The sequence below is a fragment of the Macaca mulatta genome, chromosome 18 (assembly GCF_049350105.2).
Source record: "Macaca mulatta isolate MMU2019108-1 chromosome 18, T2T-MMU8v2.0, whole genome shotgun sequence".
In the NCBI taxonomy this organism is placed as follows: Eukaryota; Metazoa; Chordata; class Mammalia; order Primates; family Cercopithecidae; genus Macaca; species Macaca mulatta.
In genome coordinates this window covers 81,226,166-81,247,934 of record NC_133423.1, presented here as the reverse complement: position 1 = coordinate 81,247,934, position 21,769 = coordinate 81,226,166, and the positions used below count along the sequence as shown (strand labels likewise).

Sequence of the window (21,769 nt, the reverse complement as noted above, 5' to 3'; positions counted from 1 at the left end):
CCAGCATGCACAGAAAGTAAAGGTCTGATGCTTGGCCACTGCCAAAGGTGATCAGGTGGGACCAGGTGTCCAGAGGCCTCCTAGAACGGCTTCTGGAGGGGGAGAAGGAGGAAGGACGGAGGGGGCAGCCCCTGCCCAGCAGGGCATCTCAGTCCAACCGCAGGGACTTGCCTCTTCCTTACCTTTTAATCTTAAAGATCCTAGAAAGAGATTTTCAATTTTCCTTCCTCAACAGATATGGAATGGCAGTCTGAAGCTGCTTAAAAAAAAAAAAAAAAAAAAAAAGACATGGGAGGTGGGGTGGGGGCAGGGAGGTGCCAAGCACAGCCAGCTGCCTCAGTAGCTCCTTTGTTCTGCAAGGAGCCTCAGGGGTTGCAAAGGGCCCCACATCACTGAAGGCCCGGGCTGAGACAGAGATGGAGCCCCCACACACCACAGCACTGGCTGTGCACAGCCGCCCTCCTTTGATCACAGGTGTGTGATCCGGCTGTCGTTCCACTTCAGTGACCACACAGAGCCTCTCTAGGAAGGAGACTTGACTCAGGGACTGTGACAAAGGACTGAGTGTCAGAGCCAGCTTTGTGGCCCAACACCGAAGGGATCCTCTTACTCACTGGGAGGATTGCTTTCCTTTGCCATTCATAAGGACCGTGAAGACATGCGTGGTTGAAAGGACGCATGGGGAGCTCTGAGATGGGACCCACCATGGGGGCCCGCTGGTTGGTGATGGGAGGGCATTGGGAGCTCGGGTGCGTCTGGATGCTCTTCAGCTGGGCACATCATTACTTTTGTTTTGTTTTGTTTTGTTTGAGACAGAGTCTCGCTCTTGCCACCCAGGCTGGAGTGTAGTGGTGTGATCTCAGCTCACTGCAATCTCCGCCTCCCGGGTTCAAGTGATTCTCCTGCCGCAGCCTCCTGAGTAGCTGGGATTACAGACGTGCGCCACCACACCCAACTGATTTTTTGTGTATTTTTAGTAGAGACAAGGTTTCACCATGTTGGCCAGCCTGGTCTCGAACTCCTGACCTCAGGTAATTCACCTGCCTCGGCCTCCTAAAGTGCTGGGATTACAGGCGTGGGTCACCATGCCCAGCCACATCATGACTTCTGAAACTGTTCCAGAAGAGAAGGTCCAAGTGGTCTGTTCATTACTCAGAATTATTTCTGGAGCAAATAACAGAGCCCCGCCACCCCACCAAGTAACTGTGACTTAAAATAGAGAGAGGTGGACATCTTTGCTGTTTACAACCCAGTGTTCTGTGAGACTTGGCCCCTGGCTCCCTTCAGCTCACACTTCCCCATCCCTGGGGCATGGTGGTCACGCTGAGCTCAGGATGGTGACAGCGGCAGGAGAAAGGCATGCGTGGAGGTGGGGCACAGGCAGGTGCTGGTTGTCTCCTAAGGAAAACACCCCACAACTGCCCACAACTCTTCTGCTTAAATATATTATTGGCTGGAACTCAGTTTCATGACTTCAACTACCTTCAAGAGAGTCTGCAAAATACAGTCTTTATTTTATTTCAAGACCCATGGTTCTGGCTAAAATATCTAGCACCCTGGAAGAAGTGGAGAAATACCAGCAAGCTCCATCACAGCCTCCTTCACCAGCAGTTTATGCTTGTCACAAATCCTGTCCACAAATAGAGCATCCTGCGCGGCTGCTGAGTTTCTTATCTCTCCCGGAATTGTCTTCCTAAAGCAATTGACTCATGTTCCTCCATGCTTTGAACCCTTCTGTGACTCTCCACTTTGGGAAGGAAGAATTGCAAGTTCCTATCCTGCCTCACAATGGCACAGAAGATTCAGACTGTGTGGTGAAGCTGCCCCACCTCCCCAAGCCACACTCACCCATTTCCTTCTCAGCGAGGCTCCGGCATTCTGCACCTACTACCACCACGGCTCTCATGAGATAATACCACATTGTTAAATTCCAGGAGCAAGTGGCTGCTCGAACAAAGTGTAGACTCACAGGTGAGAAAGACACCGGCTGCCTTGGCTGCAAGACTACTGCATCTTGGAGCTAGATTGTCACAGCTGACCCTGGACCAACAATGTCCCCTCCCCTCTTCCCAGCATCCTGCCACCCTCGCATTACCTTGCTCTCTGGAAGGCAAAGTGGGCGAATTACACAGGCAGCAGGTGGTTAAGTCTGTGTGCACAGTGTCAATGGATGTGGCAGGTTGACACAGCAGATGCTTGCACAGTCTGGGGACCAGGAAAAAGGAGGTTGCACCCTGACAGTTAGGAAACCATGGTCATCCTGATGAGACAAAAGAGGATGGTCCGTGTTGTCAGAAAAGGGGCATTTGTGGCAATTGCGTGGCTTTGTTTCTGCGTGAATAAGTGTTCTAAAAGTAGATTTTGTCCTTCAGATGCAAAAGAACGTGGACGAAGGGACCTCATAGCATAGACCAGAGTGTTCAGCCAGGGCATCGCTTCCATAAGCACCGCAGGTCAGTCGTGGTCCTTTCTCTTCTGCTGACAAGGTGAGCACGTCACCTAGCGCCCCGCGTTATTTTCAGAACAGGCTCCTTCCATGAGGCTGACTTGGGTTGCCGCAGGTTCTGCAGCACGTGTTCACGCTGCTGCCGCGGGGCCCTGCCTCTAAAGCAAGTCGAGCTGGACTTAACTGAACTGGCTTGGGCTCAAAACAAAGCATTGACAGATGGAAAGCTCTAAATGTCATGGCTGTTACCTCTCCCCCCACCCCAGAGCCATCGCTGCTCAGAGCCATTTCCTGAGATTCTTTTTTTTTTTTTTTTTTTTTTTTTTTTTTTTTGAGACGGAGTCTCGCTCTGTCGCCCAGGCTGGAGTGCAGTGGCCGGATCTCAGCTCACTGCAAGCTCCGCCTCCCGGGTTGTTTACGCCATTCTCCTGCCTCAGCCTCCCCAGTAGCTGGGACTACAGGCGCCCGCCACCTCGCCCGGCTAGTTTTATGTATTTCTTAATAGAGACGAGGTTTCACCGTGTTAGCCAGGATGGTCTCGATCTCCTGACCTCGTGATCCGCCCGTCTCGGCCTCCCAAAGTGCTGGGATTACAGGCGTGAGCCACCGCGCCCGGCCCATTTCCTGAGATTCTTAACGCAAGTCACAAGCCTGTTCTGGTCCCCGCTCAGCAAGTGTCTGGGGACAGGCTTCTTCCCATCAGAGGCCCGCCTAGGCTCTGAGGATAAAGCGGTGAACGGAATGCCAGAACTTCTCATACGGGGGTCCTCACGGAGGAGCAATCAGCCACGCCTCTGCAGGTGACAGGCCCAAAGCGGAGCCTCCCGCAAATTCTAGAGACATAAAGTGGACTCAGGGCTGCCTGAACTTGGGAGCCCAGTGTGATTATGAGGACAGAGGGTGTGGCTGCTAATGGGGATGGGATTTTCCTTTAGGGATACACAAATGTTTTTTTTTTTTTCTTTTTGAGACGGTGTCTCACTCTGTTGCCCGGGCTGGAGTGCAGTGGCCGGATCTCAGCTCACTGCAAGCTCCGCCTCCCGGGTTCACGCCATTCTCCGGCCTCAGCCTCCCGAGTAGCTGGGACTACAGGCGCCTGCCACCTAGCCCGGCTAGTTTTTTGTATTTTTAGTAGAGACGGGGTTTCACCGTGTTAGCCAGGATGGTCTCGATCTCCTGACCTCGTGATCCTCCCGTTTCGGCCTCCCAAAGTGCTGGGATTACAGGCTTGAGCCACCGCGCCCGGCCACACAAATGTTTTAAAATTGGATCGTGGCAGTGGTCACACAACTCTATGAATTCACTAAAAAGCACTTCAAATGGGTGAATTATGTGGTATGTGAATTATATTTCAACTACACTTTTTTTTTTTTTTTTCAGGAAAGCCTAACGTAATTTCTTGACTGCTACATCTCCATTCACACGCCCTTCAATCATCCACACTTTTGTGTACGTGGGATGTTGTCAGAACCCCAAACTGCTGGACCTCACATCCTGACACGGCAATCTTGACAGGTGACATCCCATCTGCTCGTGACAACAGCTCATCCAGACTTCAGGGTAGGTCCCTGGCTCAGTCCTCCATCCAATCCTCACTCCCTCACCCAGACTGAAAGCCCAAGCAGATCTTTCCAGCCAGCAGTGGCAACCTGGTTCCCTCTGCCAGCGGCCCTGAACACCCCGGCAGCCTCTCTACCTCCGCTTCTCCTTCAGTCCTTCTCCCCTCCCTCCACGTCCTGCTTAGAGCATGTGGCTTGCAGGATGCTATTGGTCTGCGGTTTCTTGGAAGGGCCACACTGTTTCACTGTTTTCCTGTCTCTGCCCTGACTCACCAAGGTCCCTCTGCTGGGATAACTTCTCCCACACCACCTTGTCTGAATTGTTCACCGCTTCTTCAAAGACTTCCCCTCTCTCACAAGTGCAGCCTCTCCCGACAAAAGTGCAGAGCCCTGGAGCCCTGGGAATCTGTAGCCTCCATAGACCCGGGATCTCTCTCAAGTCTCCATCTGCAGGAACACTGGCTCCGGCGGGAGGAGAGCCGATGATTCTGTCCCCCAGTGGGAGGGGCAGGAAGTGGGGAAGGCTGGGTTCCTCCACCCCAGATTGTAGTTTGTTTTCTCCCAAAGTGTTGAGAATCAAGCACATCTTTTACCTCAGAAATTAATTTCCTTCGGAAAACCCCCATCTAATCTAAGCAAGGCATCCTTACTCCTCCCATATAACTCACTTTGACTTTACTTCTTGTGAGTTAATCATCCCGGACCCCACAGGGTCCCCGCCTGGATTCCATTTCCCAGCTCTCCCACATTGACCAACAATGATGTTTTCCCCAATCATCTCTCCCTGATCTCTAGGATTCTGCCCTGGCTGTGGTGTGGGATATAATGGGGTTTCTCTTCAAATAATCTGATCTTTTATTCTTTAATTCCTAGTACCCAGCCCCCCCTTTTCTTCTTTTTCTCCTTTTTCCTCTTTGCCTTTGTTAGATGCCTAGGCACGCCTCAGTACCAAACGTTATCAGTACCAACTTACATTCCTTTCCTTATTTAAAAAAAAAAAAAAACACTTTCTAGCTCATTACAGACACCCCCTTCCCCTTTCTTTCCACTTTCTTTTACGTACGCACCCTATCTAAAAAAATCAAACGTTTAGCTAACTGAGATTAGTTTAGATTGTACGACCCAAACCCAGCCAATAAGGGTACAGGGGCAGAACTTGTGTCAAAAATAAAGGCTCTCGTGCCCTTTGTTCAAGTGTACTCTCATGGCAACTGGCCAAAGAGATACCCCTCTGCTCAAAAGTAAAATTGCGGCCGGGTGCGGTGGCTCACGCCTGTAATCCCAGCACTTTGGGAGGCCGAGGCGGGCGGATCACAAGGTCATGAGATCAAGACCACGGTGAAACCCCGTCTCTACTAAAAATACAAAAAATTAGCCGGGCGCGGTGGCGGGCGCCTGTAGTCCCAGCTACTCAGGAGGCTGAGGCAGGAGAATGGCGTAAACCCAGGAGGCGGAGCTTGCAGTGAGCTGAGATCCGGCCACTGCACTCCACCCTGGGCGACAGAGCGAGACTCCGTCTCAAAAAACAAAAACAAAAACAAAAACAACAACAACAAAAAAAAGTAAAATTGCTTTACTAAAAATCTTTTGTTCAAGTGTTCAATTTCCCTAAGATTTTAAGCATTATTCCTGACAATAGGAACTGATGGTGGTAGTGCCAATATCTTCATATACAAGGAGGGAAGGAAGGAAGATATGAAGGAAGGGCAGGAGAGAGAGACAAGGTGGGGATTTCGTCTCTATGATGTTCATACTTGCTTCTGAAGCCTGTGCGTCGGGGTGTTCTTAGTCATAAAAACTCACATGCTCATTCCTCCATTCGGTGGGTAACAGACAGCGTGAAATCTCAGGTTAGGCTCAGCGATCATTGCACTTTGAACTTTTCCTTCTAGATAAAATTTGCATTTCAGCAAAGGCCTGTAGTGACTCAACTGAAAGACATGACTAGTGAACATTCTGTAATGATAACGGGACCACTGGAGAGGGGGTAGACAGATCTTTCACAGAAAGATCCTTCTCAAATCACAGCATTTGGGGTAATGTATGAGATAGATGTTCTCAAGAAAGCATTGTTTTCTGTGTTTTATATTATCTGCCTTATTAATTGAGTGTTTCCTAGTAAGCACATCTGCAGTTACATCGTTTATCCAATTAATGAAATTGGAAGTAGGTCTCGGAGAAGACGGAGGGGTTGGGGGAGTGGAGGGAAGGCCCTCTCCTGTGCCGAGGTGCTCACAGATCGTCCATGGGTCTCAAGGCCCCTGTTTTAGATGGTGGTAAGATCTGTATACAATCTGCAGAGAGAGTTTCACCCTGGGGAGTTCCCCGAAACATTTGAAAGACATTAACTCCATGGGCTGGCGTTTTTCTTTGCAAATGCCCCCGTAGGAAAATAATAATAGTTAAAATGGAGGCCTCACATAGCACATGCCAGGTGCTATACTAAGAGATTCATTTCAATTATGTCACTTGGGTAAGTACGTTGTTATCCCTATTTTACAGATGAGGAAATTGAAACTTAGAAAGATAAAGTACATTTCCCAAAGTCCCCAGCCTTGGTGAGCAGTAGAGGACTGTCTGGGCTTTCCCTCCACTCCCCACGGAGCAGGATATGGGGAGCAGAGTGAGGGGGCTCCCGGGGTGCACCGCAGATGGGACAGTGGGAAGCAGCGGGATAAACACACGAAGGAAATGGTTTGGGGCTATAGGACGTATCTATAACTCTATGAGAGAATTTCCATAAAAATCACATGAGAATCTGGCTGGGGGCTGTGTGGAGGCTACGTTTAAATGAAGCAAGCTATGCAGTCCCTGAGCCGAGCTGCGCTGGTTTGTCTGCTCTCCCCAGCAGGGTGGAGCTCAGAAACAGGCCCGAGAGCTCAGAAATCACAGAGCACAATACACATGGAATCATGTTTTTCTTAGCCTTAATGCTTCAACATACGATTTCTTTTCCAGGCAAAGTTCAGCTGTGTCTGGTCTGATTCATTTGTGAAGTCAGAAGGGCATTGTGCTTGGAGCTGGCAAAGCACTCCATCCTGTGTCTCTAAAGGCTGGCTTCCTCCGGTGGCCACGAGGCACCCCTTTCCCAATAGTGGGTGGGATCCAAAGTCAACTCCTACTCAGCGGAGGGAGGCCAGGTAGCTGGGCCCACGAGGGTCTGCTCTTGAGCCTTTCTGTGAGAACCTGGGCCTGGTGTCACCAAGAAGACAGCAGCCCTTTGACTGACGGTCCACTGTGGTCCACGTTAATGGAATCATCCCCAGCTTTAACTTACATCCAACAAGCATCTTAAAATACTGAGATTGCACAGGACACTAGGAATTTATGATAAAAATAAAAATCTTTTACAGGATCTCTAAATGTTGCCTAGAGATGTTTCCCACCTGTGATGGTGGTATTCATAAAGTGGCTCCGACCCCAAGGAGGATGGGAAGTATTCATGAACGTAGCTTCCTGCTTCAGTACGGAAACCTTCAGGCTGATGTGAAGATCGGGGGATGATTCAGGCCCCAATTCCCAGATCTCCAGCTGCGGGGACGTGCAGCTTCCAGGCTCAGGGAGGCGCGTCTGTCAGTGTCGTCCTGCCCAGGCAGCTCACCTGGACAGCAGCGCAGGCACCGGCTGACTGGCCACTGCTCCCTCTGAGCTCATGGCTTCCCGACGAAAGCCACACCACCCTGAGGGCCCTGACTCATGGCTGGGAGAGGAACCGCATCCACCAGCCTTTCCGGCATACAGGGCTGTTCTTTTGCGTTCTGGGAGCTTCGTGGGGCATTACGATGTGATTTAGCACTTTGTTTCAGAAATGACCAATTAATTCCTTTTAAGTCTCATGGAAAGAGGCCAGTGACATGTTCTTGGAAATGCGAATTCATTGGTTTGTGAAGTCAGCTTGTGAGAAAACACCAGATTAACCCATTGCGCCATGCGCACCAACGAAGATGGCCCTTTATGGCTACGGGACTGGCCTGAATATGGGCCTGGCTCAGGACTGTCCTCTGGGAAGCCCAGCAGTGAAGCACTTGCCACTGGATGTCCCCAGACAGAGGCCTGAGCTTCTGAGAGCCAGCAGGCAAAGAGGAAGACCCACTGCTGCCCCGATACCCAAGGAGGGCTGGGTGTCCCATGCTCACAATGTGCTAGAGTGGAGGGAAGAGACTGGCCTTGAGCCTGCCCAGGCTTTCCTCCCGCCCCCCGTTCTTTCACTTCTGCACGTTCATCCTTCCCAGCATCTGCCCTGTAGAAGTGTCAGGGGCTTGCACAGGGTGATTGCCTACTGACCAGTGCTCATTTCCTGAGGAGGAATGACTTGTATTCTCTTGCTTCATTAAACGAGTAATTAATCCAACAAACATTTGCAAACAGCCTGCTCTGTTCCAAACACTATGCCAAGTTCCGGGGCTGCTGAGTACCCTGCTCCTAGCTAGGGGTGCTGGAGTGAAGCTGCAAGGAGAAGGCATTCTGAAAACATCTGTGTCATTTGAGAGGCAGAAGCTGGTGAATGGAAACACCGCCAGGAGAAAGCTGGACAAAATGACCAACTCTGTCTTTCTGGGGCAGAAAGTCCGTTTGCACCAGACCTGCATTGTGGCTTGAGGCCCTACCTTAGGAGGGAGGCTGGGGAGAACAGGGAGATGCATTTCTAGTCTTCCCCTGGACTCCAAGTTCACCCCGCAGGGCAGGACAGACGGGGCAAGTGGCTGAGTCCTATGAATTTGAACCAAATGCACCAAGCAAATGGGATTCCAGCAGCCAGAGTCCTTTGTATCCTCTTTGTTGGTTTAATTCAGTAAACAATGTTTTGGCCCCTAAAATGATCCAAGTTCTGAGGATACCAAAAATAAATAAGACCAATTTCTTGCCCTTAAGGAGTTTATAGAAGAAACAGACATAAGTATATTTAATTTCACAGCAAGCAAAATCTCTGCTCATATTTTAGATGTACAAGAAATATTATTTCTTACTTTTTTCTGTAACTAAATGTAAGTAATATTTTAAGTGCCCATTTTTGCAGAGTGATAGCACACCAATCCCAATACATCTGTTATTTTCCCTGTTACCCCTGGGGTTGGGGATAAGTGCTAGGGGTTTTCTATGGTGCCAAGAAATTGAGCAAGGAGACATCCATGCCTCATATCTCTCCACTCACGTCTTCTGAGCCAACCATCATTCTTGCCAGGTCTTCACATCTGGCCCAGCTGTGTCACCACCACTTGTCCCTTGTCCCATTTGTGAAGTCCCTTAGGGGCCAGGGCAATGCTTCATTCCTTCTCTGCCTCTCTCGGACACTCGGGTGTCACTGCTGTTCCCATCCCACACTGGGTGTGGGAAATTCCGAGAAATGATCTAAGACTCTGTCTACTTATGTTTTTAACTGAAATTGCTGGCATCTCTCCACCAATCACAGCACTGCCTATGGTGGCAATGGGCATATCAAGTTGACATTTCAGAAAACATCCTGAATCTTCCCAGAGGGAAAAATAAAACATGCCTCACATAAAAGCTTGGAGAACAGAATGTCATACAGCTTCTCAATTGCTACACTATGAAGCAATGCTTTCCGAATCAAGGCAAAATGGCTTCCAGCCTAGAATTCTATACCTAGCTAACCTGTCAATGAAGTGTGAGCTTGGAGTTGTGGGTCTTCATGTGCGGAAGCCTTGGGATGCTTCTTCCCAGGCATTCTTCCTCAGGAAGGCCTCAGGAGACACACAGTTGAGTGCAATCATAAGCCAGAGGAGTGGAGGACAAGAAATGGGAACATACGGAATCAGGATGGAAGAAGGAGGACATGAATTCACAGGACAGAATGACGGAGGCCTCGGGTGAGAGCTGAGCCACAGGCCTCGGGAACAGCCTGGCCCAGGTGGCGGCAGGGCAGCCAAGGAACCACAAGAGGAACAGCACTGATGACAGTAACAGCAACAGGCTACATACAACTGACCAAGCATAGAATGTGCCTGGACTTGTTCCAAGGAAATGTTCATTTCTGTGGAAGATGTTGGGAAGGAATTTTGATAGGTATTTAGAAAGCTAAGCAAACAACAAGAAAGAGGCAATTATTGATTTAAAGAAGGAAAACTTGTACAAAAGGAAAAGCAATCATATTATACAATGACTCAACTACGAATAAAAGTAATACAGTTCAAATAACATAAATGAGGAATACTGACTCCACCCAGAATGGCGACATCATGATGTTGAACTGAGAGGAAGAGGTGTAGACGTAAGGAGGAAGGAGTGGGAGGAGCTAGGAGAAAAGGAACTCCCCATCAATGATCCCAGCTCACATGGAAAACCAATACATGTCCTGGGTCATCTGTAGACTCAAATGCAGGGAGATGCAGGCAAGGCAGGTGAGAGACGCTGCCAAGGCAGGTGGGAGATGCTGCCAAGGCAGGTGAGAGACGCTGCTGCCCGAGAGCAGGAATCAGCAGTGGGGCTATGAGGTAGGGAGCCATTATTCTTTTCATTGGAAGCCTGGGAGCGCTATTGACTATGCTCTGAATATGCATACCTTTGACTTTCTAAAAAGAAAAGCCATATTGTGCCAAAGGGAGAGGCAAGATTTGGTGAGAGTGTTATGATGAGAGGGGATTTCTATGCCAGGTTCAGGGCAGGGGAGATCACACACCATCACTCACATCAGGATCAGTGTCTCCTATCCCGCCCGGGGGGTGGCATTTCTGCAGCTTCTCCCTGCTGAAGCAGGGTCTGCAGACAAACGCCTGCTGGGCAATCGGAGCCAGGAAGTCGGGTCCTCCCATCCTCCACATGGACCCACCTGAGACACTCCGGGCCTTGCCTGCTCTCACATGGTGCCTCAAATATCCGCATTGAAGATTCACGCCTTGAAGCAGGATCCCTCCCAAAATACAGAGGTGACCTCCTTCAAAGTGGGCACAGCCAAATGCTTAGGAATCAATTTTGGGAACCCACCACACACTTACATGCACACATGCACATAAACCATCACGCCTGCCAGCCACAAGACGGGGCAAACTTTGCTACAGACTTCCACCCTATACAACTACAAATCCAGACGTGGTTCCCCAGACCCTGACTGTTCCAGGGGAGGAGGAGCCGGTGCCACCCTGACCATGGGGCACAGCAGTCCCGTAGCCTGAGGGTCCGACAGCTCACCCTGAGATGAATGTGTAGCGGGGTGTGCACACCTGCTATGACTCTGTCTCTGAAGGTTTTCCCTGACAGGCTGCTCTGGCAGGCCCAGCACAAATGCCACCTACCACTGGGCTGTGATGTTCGACTCCACAGCTCATGTTCTTTCCAGGACTCCAAGCTCACCCTCAAAACAATTTTTCCAACAATTTGGAACCAGCTCCCACCTTAACCCAAAGTTCTGTGAAACCCCGCCTCAGTCTAGTGTAATGTGAAGGAGACACACTTACCCCATGAGCCTGTTCAGGGAAAGCCATCAGGGTCCTTGCTGGAGAAGCGGTGACTGCAGCAGTATTTCCTGTCAAAGGAAGAAGAAACCCCGTTTCAGAATGGGGTCTAGTACCTGCTGGGGAACCCCTTGGCCATGATGCCGAGTGACAGCAGGAAAGCTCCATGGATACGTGTGTGACATCTCCTGGGTGAGTCCTAAAGTATTCAGGAAGAACACAATCTTGCCACAGGGGAATTCCTTGAGCGCAAGTAGGGGCTTAGTGTGAGAGAGAGTTGCGCGTTTAGGCTAATAACAAAAGCACGTAGATACTTACTGACTGGAGAAATCCTGGGGCAGCTGGTTCTAGAATTTGAGAGTGGAGTCATGCAGAGGGCTTAGAATAAAACCTCATTTTGGGCTATTTTTGGCCAGAGTGCAGAGGGGAGCATCAGCGCAGGTGCCCAGGATGCTTCAAGAGGCCTCGCCCAGTAACTTCCAGACAAAACCACAGGGATAGAACTGAAAGCAGATGCCAGAGCTTCTCCCTGCCCAGAGGAGCTTCTGAGAAATACAACCCCACCCAGATCCACTGAACTCACATTTGCTTTTTTACAAGACCCAGGTGATTCCTTTGAGAAGTGGGCTGGCTCATCAGCTGCCAGGGTAAAGTCATTGCAGGGATAGATGGTAGCGCCAAAGGGGCTCAGGGCTCCAGTAACTCGGATGCTTTTAAACTCTGAGACTTTCTGCCCCAGGCCTCTCCTAAGCAGCCTGTGCTGAACCAGGTAATTCTCATTCTCATAACTGAAGATGTTGAGAAAGGAAAGTATCATGAGCCCCCAAAATCACTAAGCTAAAGGGAAAAGTCAAGCTGGGAACTGCTTAGGGCAAACCTGCCTCCCATTCTATTCAAAGTCACCCCTCTGCTCACCGAGGTAAATGTATATCTGATTGCCTCTTTTGGAGAGGCGAACCAGAAACTCAAGAGAATGCAAAAGTTTGTCTCCTATCTATCTATGAACCAGGAAGCTCCCTCCCAGACCCACCTTTCTAGACTGAACCAATGTCTATTTTCCATGTTGATTGATGTCTCATATCTCCCTAAAATGTGTAAAACCAGACTGCTCCGACCACCTTGGGTACATGTTGTTAGGACATCCTGAGGCTGTGTCAAGCATGTGTCCTCAGCCTTGGCACAGTAAACTTTCTAAATTAACTGAGACCTGTCTCAGATTTTTGGGGTTCCCACCACGGAGCCCAGTATCGTCCCTCAGGTGTTGTGGTGGGTTTTGTTTTTGTGGCTGAATGATGAATGCTAATTATTGGACACTTTACACAACAGCTTCCCTGTTTGTACTTCAAAAGCCCTGGTGCCATTGTCTTCCTTCTGCCTTCTGGATAAAGACCACAGCAACCGATACTCCACAGTTGCAGTGAAGAAAAACAAGGGGGCCCCTGTTGAAATAATCCCAATGCAAAATTTACATTTTGGGGAACATTGCTAATAAATGTACATTTTGAGAGCGTTTATAGGAAACTGTACGTTTCAAATCAGAGTGGATCTGTACTGCCAACCCGGTTCGCAAGCATTTGGGAAAGTCAACCCAGCGATGTTCCTTGGAAATGGCTCATTGTCATAAATTCTTCAAACAGGTTAACACAAAGCTAGGCGAACAATAAAGGCAAGGCTAAATTTTATTTTTAGAAAGTGCCATAGCTGAATTGATTTTTAAGAGAATATATAAAAGAAAGAATCTAAATCTTGGGAACTGGTAGAACCAAGTTATTTACCATTTTTACTGTTCAATTTCCGCTGGTAGAAACAGGAAGGAAGCCGTAAAGGGCCTGTCCATTGAAAAGAGACCAAAGTAGGAACGCAAATAAATACTGGAACCCAGTGGTTATGGTAACTGACCACCTCAAAGATTTTTCACATCCTCTCTGGGGAAAAGAATATTTTATGCTAATTTGGGGGGTAATGGATGGCATTTTACCGAATATGTAGATCCTAATGTGAAACTAAAAATTTCCATGAAGGAAATATTTTTCCACAGGGCGAGAGTCTCAGAAGCTAAAAAGGCAGACGTGTTTTTGTTCCAGTTAACCTTGATTGATAGCCTTAAATCATTATAATTAAACTTCCAACAGTAATGGCATGCTCTCTTTTTCTATTTTCCTTGTATCTGGGGCTTCCCTGCAAGACTGGTTGTGTGAATATGGCCACGTTATTTCCTCTGGGGCAGACACGAAGGTCCCCTGTGGTCTCTGGGCTTGTTTCCTGTGTCCTGCACGAATCAGGAGTTGTATGTCCAAGGAACACCAGCAGAAACCCCCGTGAAAGGAAAGGCTCCTTGCTGCTCCCCAGTCGTCCCTCAGCCACAGGGACAGTGCGTGGGACAGGTCTGTCACATCAGGCCGTACGTGCACCGCACCAATCAAAACAGCTGTTCCTGTTTGGCTTTTTCAACTTCAAAGCTTCCTGCTTTCCTGAACATGCATTCCGAGTTTTATTTTCCAGTGCTACAAACCATGCAGTTCCCCAAGTGCACTAAAGGTCAAGCTTTCATCCCAGGCCTAAAGGAATACACTTGGACCCTTTCCTTTTTTGTTTTCCTTTGGGGAAGTCATAAAAACAGCTTTGATAATTAGTAAACAGCCAACATTTCCCCAACCCTCGTAAAACATAAAGGCGATGGGAAAACCCAGATTTGCTTTCAAGTCTCATAGAGGCTTGTGTTCCGGGGGCCTAAATTCTTCTTCTGAGTGCAAGCAAATTGTTCAAGCTGCCTTGCTGGGTCTGTCTGTATTACCTTGTCCACTCTGGAAGGAATATGACCAGGTTCAAGTTTCTGTCCTGGCCATGGCATATGAATTCACTAAAGGTAATGGGGAACTGGCCTGTCATGACAGATTAGAGACTAGAGTTGAACTTTGGAGACTGGAAAAACTATTTGAACTTTCATTACATGAAAGAGCTCCATCGGCCGGGCGCGGTGGCTCAAGCCTGTAATCCCAGCACTTTGGGAGGCCGAGACGGGCGGATCACGAGGTCAGGAGATCGAGACCATCCTGGCTAACACAATGAAACCCCGTCTCCACTAAAAATACAAAAAAAAATTAGCCGGGCGTGGTGGCGGCACCTGTAGTCCCAGCTACTCGGGAGGCTGAGGCAGGAGAATGGCGGGAACCCGGGAGGCGGAGCTTGCAGTGAGCCGAGATGGCGCCACTGCACTGAAGCCTGGGCGACAGAGCGAGACTCCGCCTCAAAAAAAAAAAAAAAAAAAAGAGCTCCATCTTTTTTGTGTATTTCTCCATCTTCCTGGTAAACCCAGTAAAGTCACAAGTATACAGAAGAGCTTTTAATCGGTTTTGAATTACTTTGAAATTCTCAACCCAGCCTCTTAACTCAAGGAAACAAAAAATATTAGCAGCTGAATTTGAGTCCATGATATGTGGTTGCCTGATGTCACATCACAAGGGTTGGCAAAGTGATCACCTGGGTACCCGCACAGCCTAATGGCTCTGCAAAGAACAGGCAGGATGCAAATCCACCATGGCCACTTTGGAGCCACGCTCCTGTCTTACCTGGAGCCTTGGCTGGTGCTGAGAAGCATAAAAGACAGGAAAGAGGAGGGGCAGGCTGCTTCTAGCCTCCTCCAGGAGGGAAAGTTGAGCTTAGTGGGTGACAAGTGTAGGTGATCTCAAAACATGAGCAATTTCTGGTAGCATTTCATTCAAATAGAAGACAAGTACACCAAGGAAGTAGAAAATATGTTGGCTCGGTAATACCATTCAGGACATAGGCATGGGCAAGGACTTGATGTCTAAAACACCAAAAGCAACGGCAACAAAAGTCAAAATTGACAAATGGGATCTAATTAAACTAAAGAGCTTCTGCACAGCCAAAGAAACTACCATCAGAGTGAACAGGCAACCTACAGAATGGGAGAACATTTTTGCAATCTACTCATCAGACAAAGGGCTAATATCCAGAACCTACAAAGAACTCAAACAAATTTACAAGAAAAAAACAAACAACCCCATCAAAAAGTGGGCAAAGGATATGAACAGACATTTCTCAAAAGAGGACATTCATACAGCCAACAGACACATAAAAAAAATGCTCATCACTGGCCATCAGAGAAATGCAAATCAAAACCACAATGAGATACCATCTCACACCAGTTACAATGGCAATCATGAAAAAGTCAGGAAACAACAGGTGCTGGAGAGGATGTGGAGAAATAGGAACTTTTACACTGTTGGTGGGATTGTAAACTAGTTCAACCATTATGGAAAACAGTATGGCGATTCCTCAAGGATCTAGAACTAGAAGTACCATATGACCCAGCCATCCCATTACTGGGTATATACCCAAAGGATTATAAATCATGCTGCTATAAAGACACATGCACACATATGTTTATTGCGGCACTATTCACAATAGCAAAGACTTGGAATCAACCCAAATGTCCATCAGTGACAGACTGGATTAAGAAAATGTGGCACATATACACCATGGAATACTATGCAGCCATAAAAAAGGATGAGTTTGTGTCCTTTGTAGGGACATGGATGCAGCTGGAAACCATCATTCTCAGCAAACTATTGCAACAACAGAAAACCAAACACCGCATGTTCTCACTCATAGGTGGGAACTGAACAATGAGATCACTTGGACTCGGGAAGGGGAACATCACACACCGGGGCCTATCACGGGGAGGGGGGAGCGGGGAGGGATTGCATTGGGAGTTACACCTGATGTAAATGACGAGTTGATGGGTGCAGCACACCAACATGGCACAAGTGTACATATGTAACAAACCTGCACGTTATGCACATGTACCCTAGAACTTAAAGTATAATAAAAATAAATAAATAAATAAATAAATAAGAAAATATGTTGGCTCAAGAGTTTGCAAAAGAGGCAACATCTTTAATTAATTCATGGACTACATGGGAAGTGTGCAGAGGAAAAAGAGGTAAGATGTAAAATACTTTAATTAAATAAGACAATGCCCAGTCAGACTTATTCGTTGTAAGGACAGAAACCAACTGACTTATTTGAGCAGCAGATGAATTTATCAAAACCTCAAATCCCACCCAGGCCTGGCCAGGGAGGACATGCGGCCCTCACTGCCAGGCACTCGAGCTGGGACGTGCCCACTGGCCACCCTGGCACGGGGCCCCAGTGTCATTTCTAGCCTGCTGACACTGCTGCCCTGTGGAGGGGCCTCTGCCCTGTTTCCAGGAAGGCTGGGACATGAGGCTCTTCCGTGTTCAGCTTCTGAGTGGGAGGTGCCTCTGCTTACCATGGAGGTTCATAAACTGGGGATTTCTCTGAGCATTAGAAAGAGAAGCAAAAAGGAAAAAAGAGATGTCTGCAGTTTTTCACCCCCCTCTCCCTTAGCAACACCTTAAAAATGAATAGGAATCCCCCTTTCCAAAGGACAGAATGGACCCAAACTTACACGGTTCTCCGAATTGACTCTGCAAAGGCATGGCTCTTCCTGCCTCAGCCCAGGCATGAGCGTTGCTGCCTCTCCACTGACTGGTCGTTCGCTGCTTTCCTCACCCAGGTGCTGGGGCTTGGCCGTTCTCTTGTGAGTGTTGCTGCCTCTCCACTGACTGGTCATTCGCCGCTTTCCTCACCCAGGTGCTGGGGCTTGGCCGTTCTCTTGCTTCCTCCATGTGCACCTGGCTCTTTAATTATGCTTTTCCAGGGACACATGTGCATGAACCAACACTTAGTGCTTTAAAGCCTCCTTCAATTTTGAAACAAGTACACCTGAAAATTGTAGGCAAGATGAAATACGGATCTTCACCTGCCAGGTCTTTAAGCACTTTTCCTTCAAGTTTTCTTTTTAAAGAGAATGCTTAACCTGTGTATTTCCTTTAAAACCTTTTTACTGTCTATAAATGTTCATTGAGAATCTATGCCCGGCTCTAGGTGTGTGGACATAGTTATCTCCATAGAACCCTGGAAGGAGTTATACCATCCCCATTTTGCAGATAAGGAAATGCAAGTACCATCTGGCAGAATGACAAGGCTAGTTAATAAAAAGTCACTTCCCAAACACAGGCCTTCCTGCCCTCTGGAACCTACCCCTCCAAGGAGCTGTTTCCCTGGAAGATGCCCTCACCTAGCTCCGTTCTGGGGGGGGTCTCTCAGCCCTGTGAGCCCATGCTCCAGGCGTCCAGAGTGGGCCTTCACGCCTTGGCTGTAGAGGTTAAATCAGGTATTGATGGACGCGTGTCTGACAGAGTTCGTGTTCAGAGTGTTGGGGAACACTGCTGGAGTTGTAAGCTGGTTCTAATCATCAGAAAAAGCGCTGGAAAGCTGGGCCTTTATCCTTCTGTCCTCTCCGGGAGCTGGTGGCTCATAGAGACTGAGAATTACATATCACACACCACCCCAAACTACAGAGTTGTAATGATTCTAATTAAAACACCAAAAGCCAAAGCGAAATCCATGAACAACACGGAGTGAACATTACAGTTGCCAAGACTTTAGCAGCAGAAGGGAGCCCTACACAAAAACAAAGGAAAAGTATTCTCTTGATGAAATGACTTTCTGGCCATTTCTGTCTGGGGAAAGAATGCATTTCAAGAAGAGGGGAGAACAGAAGTGTGGAAAAGTTCAATGCCCACATTAACAAAATTACATTCCACTAGGTTCACATGTGACCTTCAAAAAAGGTCAAACCATTCATTTCAACAGCATTTTTGTGCTTCAAATGCTACTTGGCTGTAATTGAGTTTCTATGATAAGATCCAGGGATAACAAACAGATTCTCATCAGCTGTCAAATGTGATCTTTCAAAAGTAAAGGGTGGTCAGGTGTGGTGGCTTATGCCCATAATCCCAGCACTTTTGGAGGCTAAGGTAGGAGAATCGCTTGGGTACAAGAGTTCAAGACCAGCTTGGGCAGTATAGTGAGAACCCATCTCTATGAAGAATACAAAAATTAACCAAGTGTGGTGGTGTGCACTTGTAGTCCCAGCTATTAGGGAGGCTGAGTCAGGAGGATGGCTTGAGCCCCATCAAGGCTGCAGTGCTTCATGATCTTGCCGCTGCACTCCAGTCTGGCAACAGAGTGAGGCCTTGTCTCAAAAGAAAGAAAAAAGTCAAGGGCTTTGGCACAGTGGTGTGTGCCTGTAGTCCCAGATACTCATGAGGCTGAGGCATGAGAATCACTTGAGCCCAAGGGTTCAAATCCAGCCTGGGCAACATAGCAAAACCCTATCTTTAAAAAAAAAATCAAATAATAAAATTAAATTTAAAAAAATCAAGGGCACTACAAAATGCCAACTGCTAATTGATGCAAACTCTCCACTAAAGAAACATTGGTCATATGCCAATAGCATATGGAATGACAGAATTACGTCTTCAGACCTGGTGATTTAACATGTATTTGGTTATGACAGAGGGCAGAACTGTAGGTTTTGCTGGACAGGGCTCCAGGACCTGAACTGGGCCCCCTGGAAGCCTCCCCTTAAGACCTTGTCAGGCAAGGAGTCTCCCAGGCATCCAGAGGTCCCAGATTATTTTCATCCAGCTGGAAACAGATACAGCTTCAGAATTTTTACCTAAGTATTTTGTGGGAGAGGAAAACATGTCCTAGTTTCATTATCATTAGCTCCATGAGGATTCTAAAACCCCTGATGAAAAATAGGCTATATCAGGCAAATCGCCCTGTCCTGAAAGAAGGGAAAACCAGAGGCACTCTGAGGGGGCTGCACTTTGCGTTTCTCCCAGGGTGTTTTATGCACCAGGTGTAGCAGCTGAAAACACCAAACCTCCTGGCTTATGGAGGGATCCAACCACTGCACGTCCTACAGCCCAGGAGACTCTTTAAAGTGCATTTGATGGCTGGGCGCGGTGGCTCACGCCTGTAATCCCAGCACTTTGGGAGGCCGAGGTGGGCAGATCACGAGGTCAGAAGATTGAGACCATCCTGGCTAACATGGTAAAACCCAGTTTCTACTAAAAATACAAAAAATTAGCTGGGCATGGTGGCGCGTGCCTGTGGTTCCAGCTACTTGGGAGGCTGAGGCAGGAGACTCCTTTGAACCAGGGAGGCAGAGGTTACACTTACCTGAGATCACCCCACCGCACTCCAGCCTAGGTGACAGAGCAAGACCCTGTCTCGAAAAAATAAAAATAAATAAATAAATAAATAAACAAAGTGCATTTGATAAATTCAGATGCTGTCTACGTGTTTCTGAGCACACTTTCTCTCACACAGTGTATGGAGCAAAGAACTCAATGAACTTAAAATCCCACACAGAATGGTGGGAAAGGCTTTCTTCACAAGTTCCATCTGTGTTTATCAGCGTCCGTACCACCCAAATGTCCTTCTGGGACTAGTGTTAAGACTTAAAGATTAAGCCTCTGTCCAAGTGGAATTTATGAGCAAATGTAGATTGTCACGGAAGTCTGCTGTTACACTGAGACCGAAGAGTCCCGAAATGTTAAATGTACATGATGCTCACCCTGTAATTCATTTTAGACCCTCTTGATAAGGGCAGGACTCATTGTCACAGACTAATTTGGGGTGTTAATGCCTCTTCTCTCTTCCTCAAGGGACACCCCGAGTTTTCAAAGGCCTCTGCTAGCCATGCTTAATGCAACCTGCAGACTCCACCCTCCAGCCCTGACACAGATTTAGCCCAAATTAGACACGTTGGAGAAGAAAGGGAGGGAGGCTGAAGGAGCCCTGCGGGTCCTGGGCTTTGTGAATGCATTCCAACAAGAGCGTTGCTAGAGTGCTTCTGATCTCGGAAAATGCCAGGTAAGGAAATCACTAGAGATGAAAACAACAAACAAAACAAAACAAAAAACCTTTTTTTAGGTAACGCTATAGAAAGAGTGAAGCAGATAGAATTACAGTTTTCTTCAGGCAGTTTAAATCTTCAGTGTTTCGAAAACCTTAGGTTTTATCAGAAGTGGTTGAAAACCCACTGATGGAGTCCAGTCTCCTCATAGCACCAAAGAAGCCACCGAAGTCCCCAGGGGAGCCCAGTGTCTTCCAAGGCCACAGGTAAGGGAAGGGCAGAGCTCTGAGCTCGGTGGAGAAGCTCCACCTTCCAGCCTCTCCTCAGCCCACATGGCCTCCCTTTCTCTCGCTGCAGACTCTGTTTGAAGTAGCCATGTCCTTGGGTATTTCGATAAAATTGCATCTCCATTTCTGTCAGCTCTTGGAAGCTGGAAGCCAAGGCATTACTAAACCTTCACTAAGCTCCCGTATGTAGGAAAACCAGAGAAGCAAAAAGACTTCAAGGACCGTCACTGTCTCTTACGTCATCCTCCGTAGCCCATCATATGTGCATAAAAAACACTGGTTAAACTGAGAAAAATCAGAGCAGACCTGGACCTCAGTGTTTCCTTTTTTGTGTTTTATTTTGTCCCTTGTGTCAGACATCAGGCATAAAGATTGTGTTAAACATGCTCTTCCGATTCTTGGCACTTTGTCACTGTGGGTCTATGGAAGGCGTTCAAATTATATTTATTTCTCTATTAATTCATTTACTGACCCATTCTTTGGGAACTAGAGAAGCCCTCTTTCCTTCTTATTAGTAGTAAAGTAGCAATCCTCTGGCCGTTATGAATATTGTAGAATTGTACAGGCATGCCTCATTTTATTACACTTTGCTTGATTGCACTCACAGAGATTGCATTTTTTCCCAAATGGAAGGTCCGTGGCAACCCTGCGTCGAGTAAGTCTATCCGTGCCGTGCCGCCAGCAGCGCATGCTCACTTCATGTCTCTGTGTCACATTTTTGGTAATTCTCAGGATATTTCAAATGTTTTCATTATTATTATATATGTTACGATGATGTGTGATCAGTGATCTTTGATGTTACTACTGCAATTGTTTGAGGGAGTCACAAACTGTGCCTCTACATAATACAGTGAATGTAATCAGTAAATGTTGTGGGTGTTCCCACTGCTCCACCAACCAGTTGTCCCTCTACCTCTCCCCGCTCCTCAGGCCTCCCAATCCCTAAGACACAACAATACTGAAATTAGCCAATGGATAACCCCTCAATGGCCTCTAAATGTTCAAGAGAAAGGGTCATATGTCTCTCATTTGCAATTAAAATCTAGAAATAAGCCAGACATAGTAGCACAGACATATAGTCGCACTGCTCGGGAGGCTGAAGTAGGAGGATGGCTTGCACCCAGGGGTTGGAGTCCAGCTTGGGGAAAGGGAGGAAGGAAGGAAGGAAGGAAGAAAGGGAGGGAGGGAGGGAAGAAAGGAAGGAAGAAAGGAGAAGAAAGAAAGAGGAAGCAAGGAAGAAAAGAGAAGGAAGGAAGGAAGGAAGGAAAGAAAGAAAAAACTAGAAATGATTAAGCCAGTGAGTGAAG

The 21,769-nt window shown here is 47.7% G+C and overlaps 1 protein-coding gene across 1 annotated transcript in view; it reads left to right on the top strand.

Moving 5' to 3' along the window:
* The window catches only part of LOC114673869 (uncharacterized), a 245,244-nt gene extending 235,077 nt beyond the window's left edge, over positions 1–10,167 (top strand). The window contains exons 6-8 of the mRNA XM_077975285.1: positions 2,373–2,453; positions 3,827–4,006; positions 6,964–10,167. The gene's annotated coding sequence lies outside the window, so the exon portion shown is untranslated. The remainder of the gene's footprint in view (positions 1–2,372; positions 2,454–3,826; positions 4,007–6,963) is intronic.
* Positions 10,168–21,769: the final 11,602 nt, after the last annotated feature.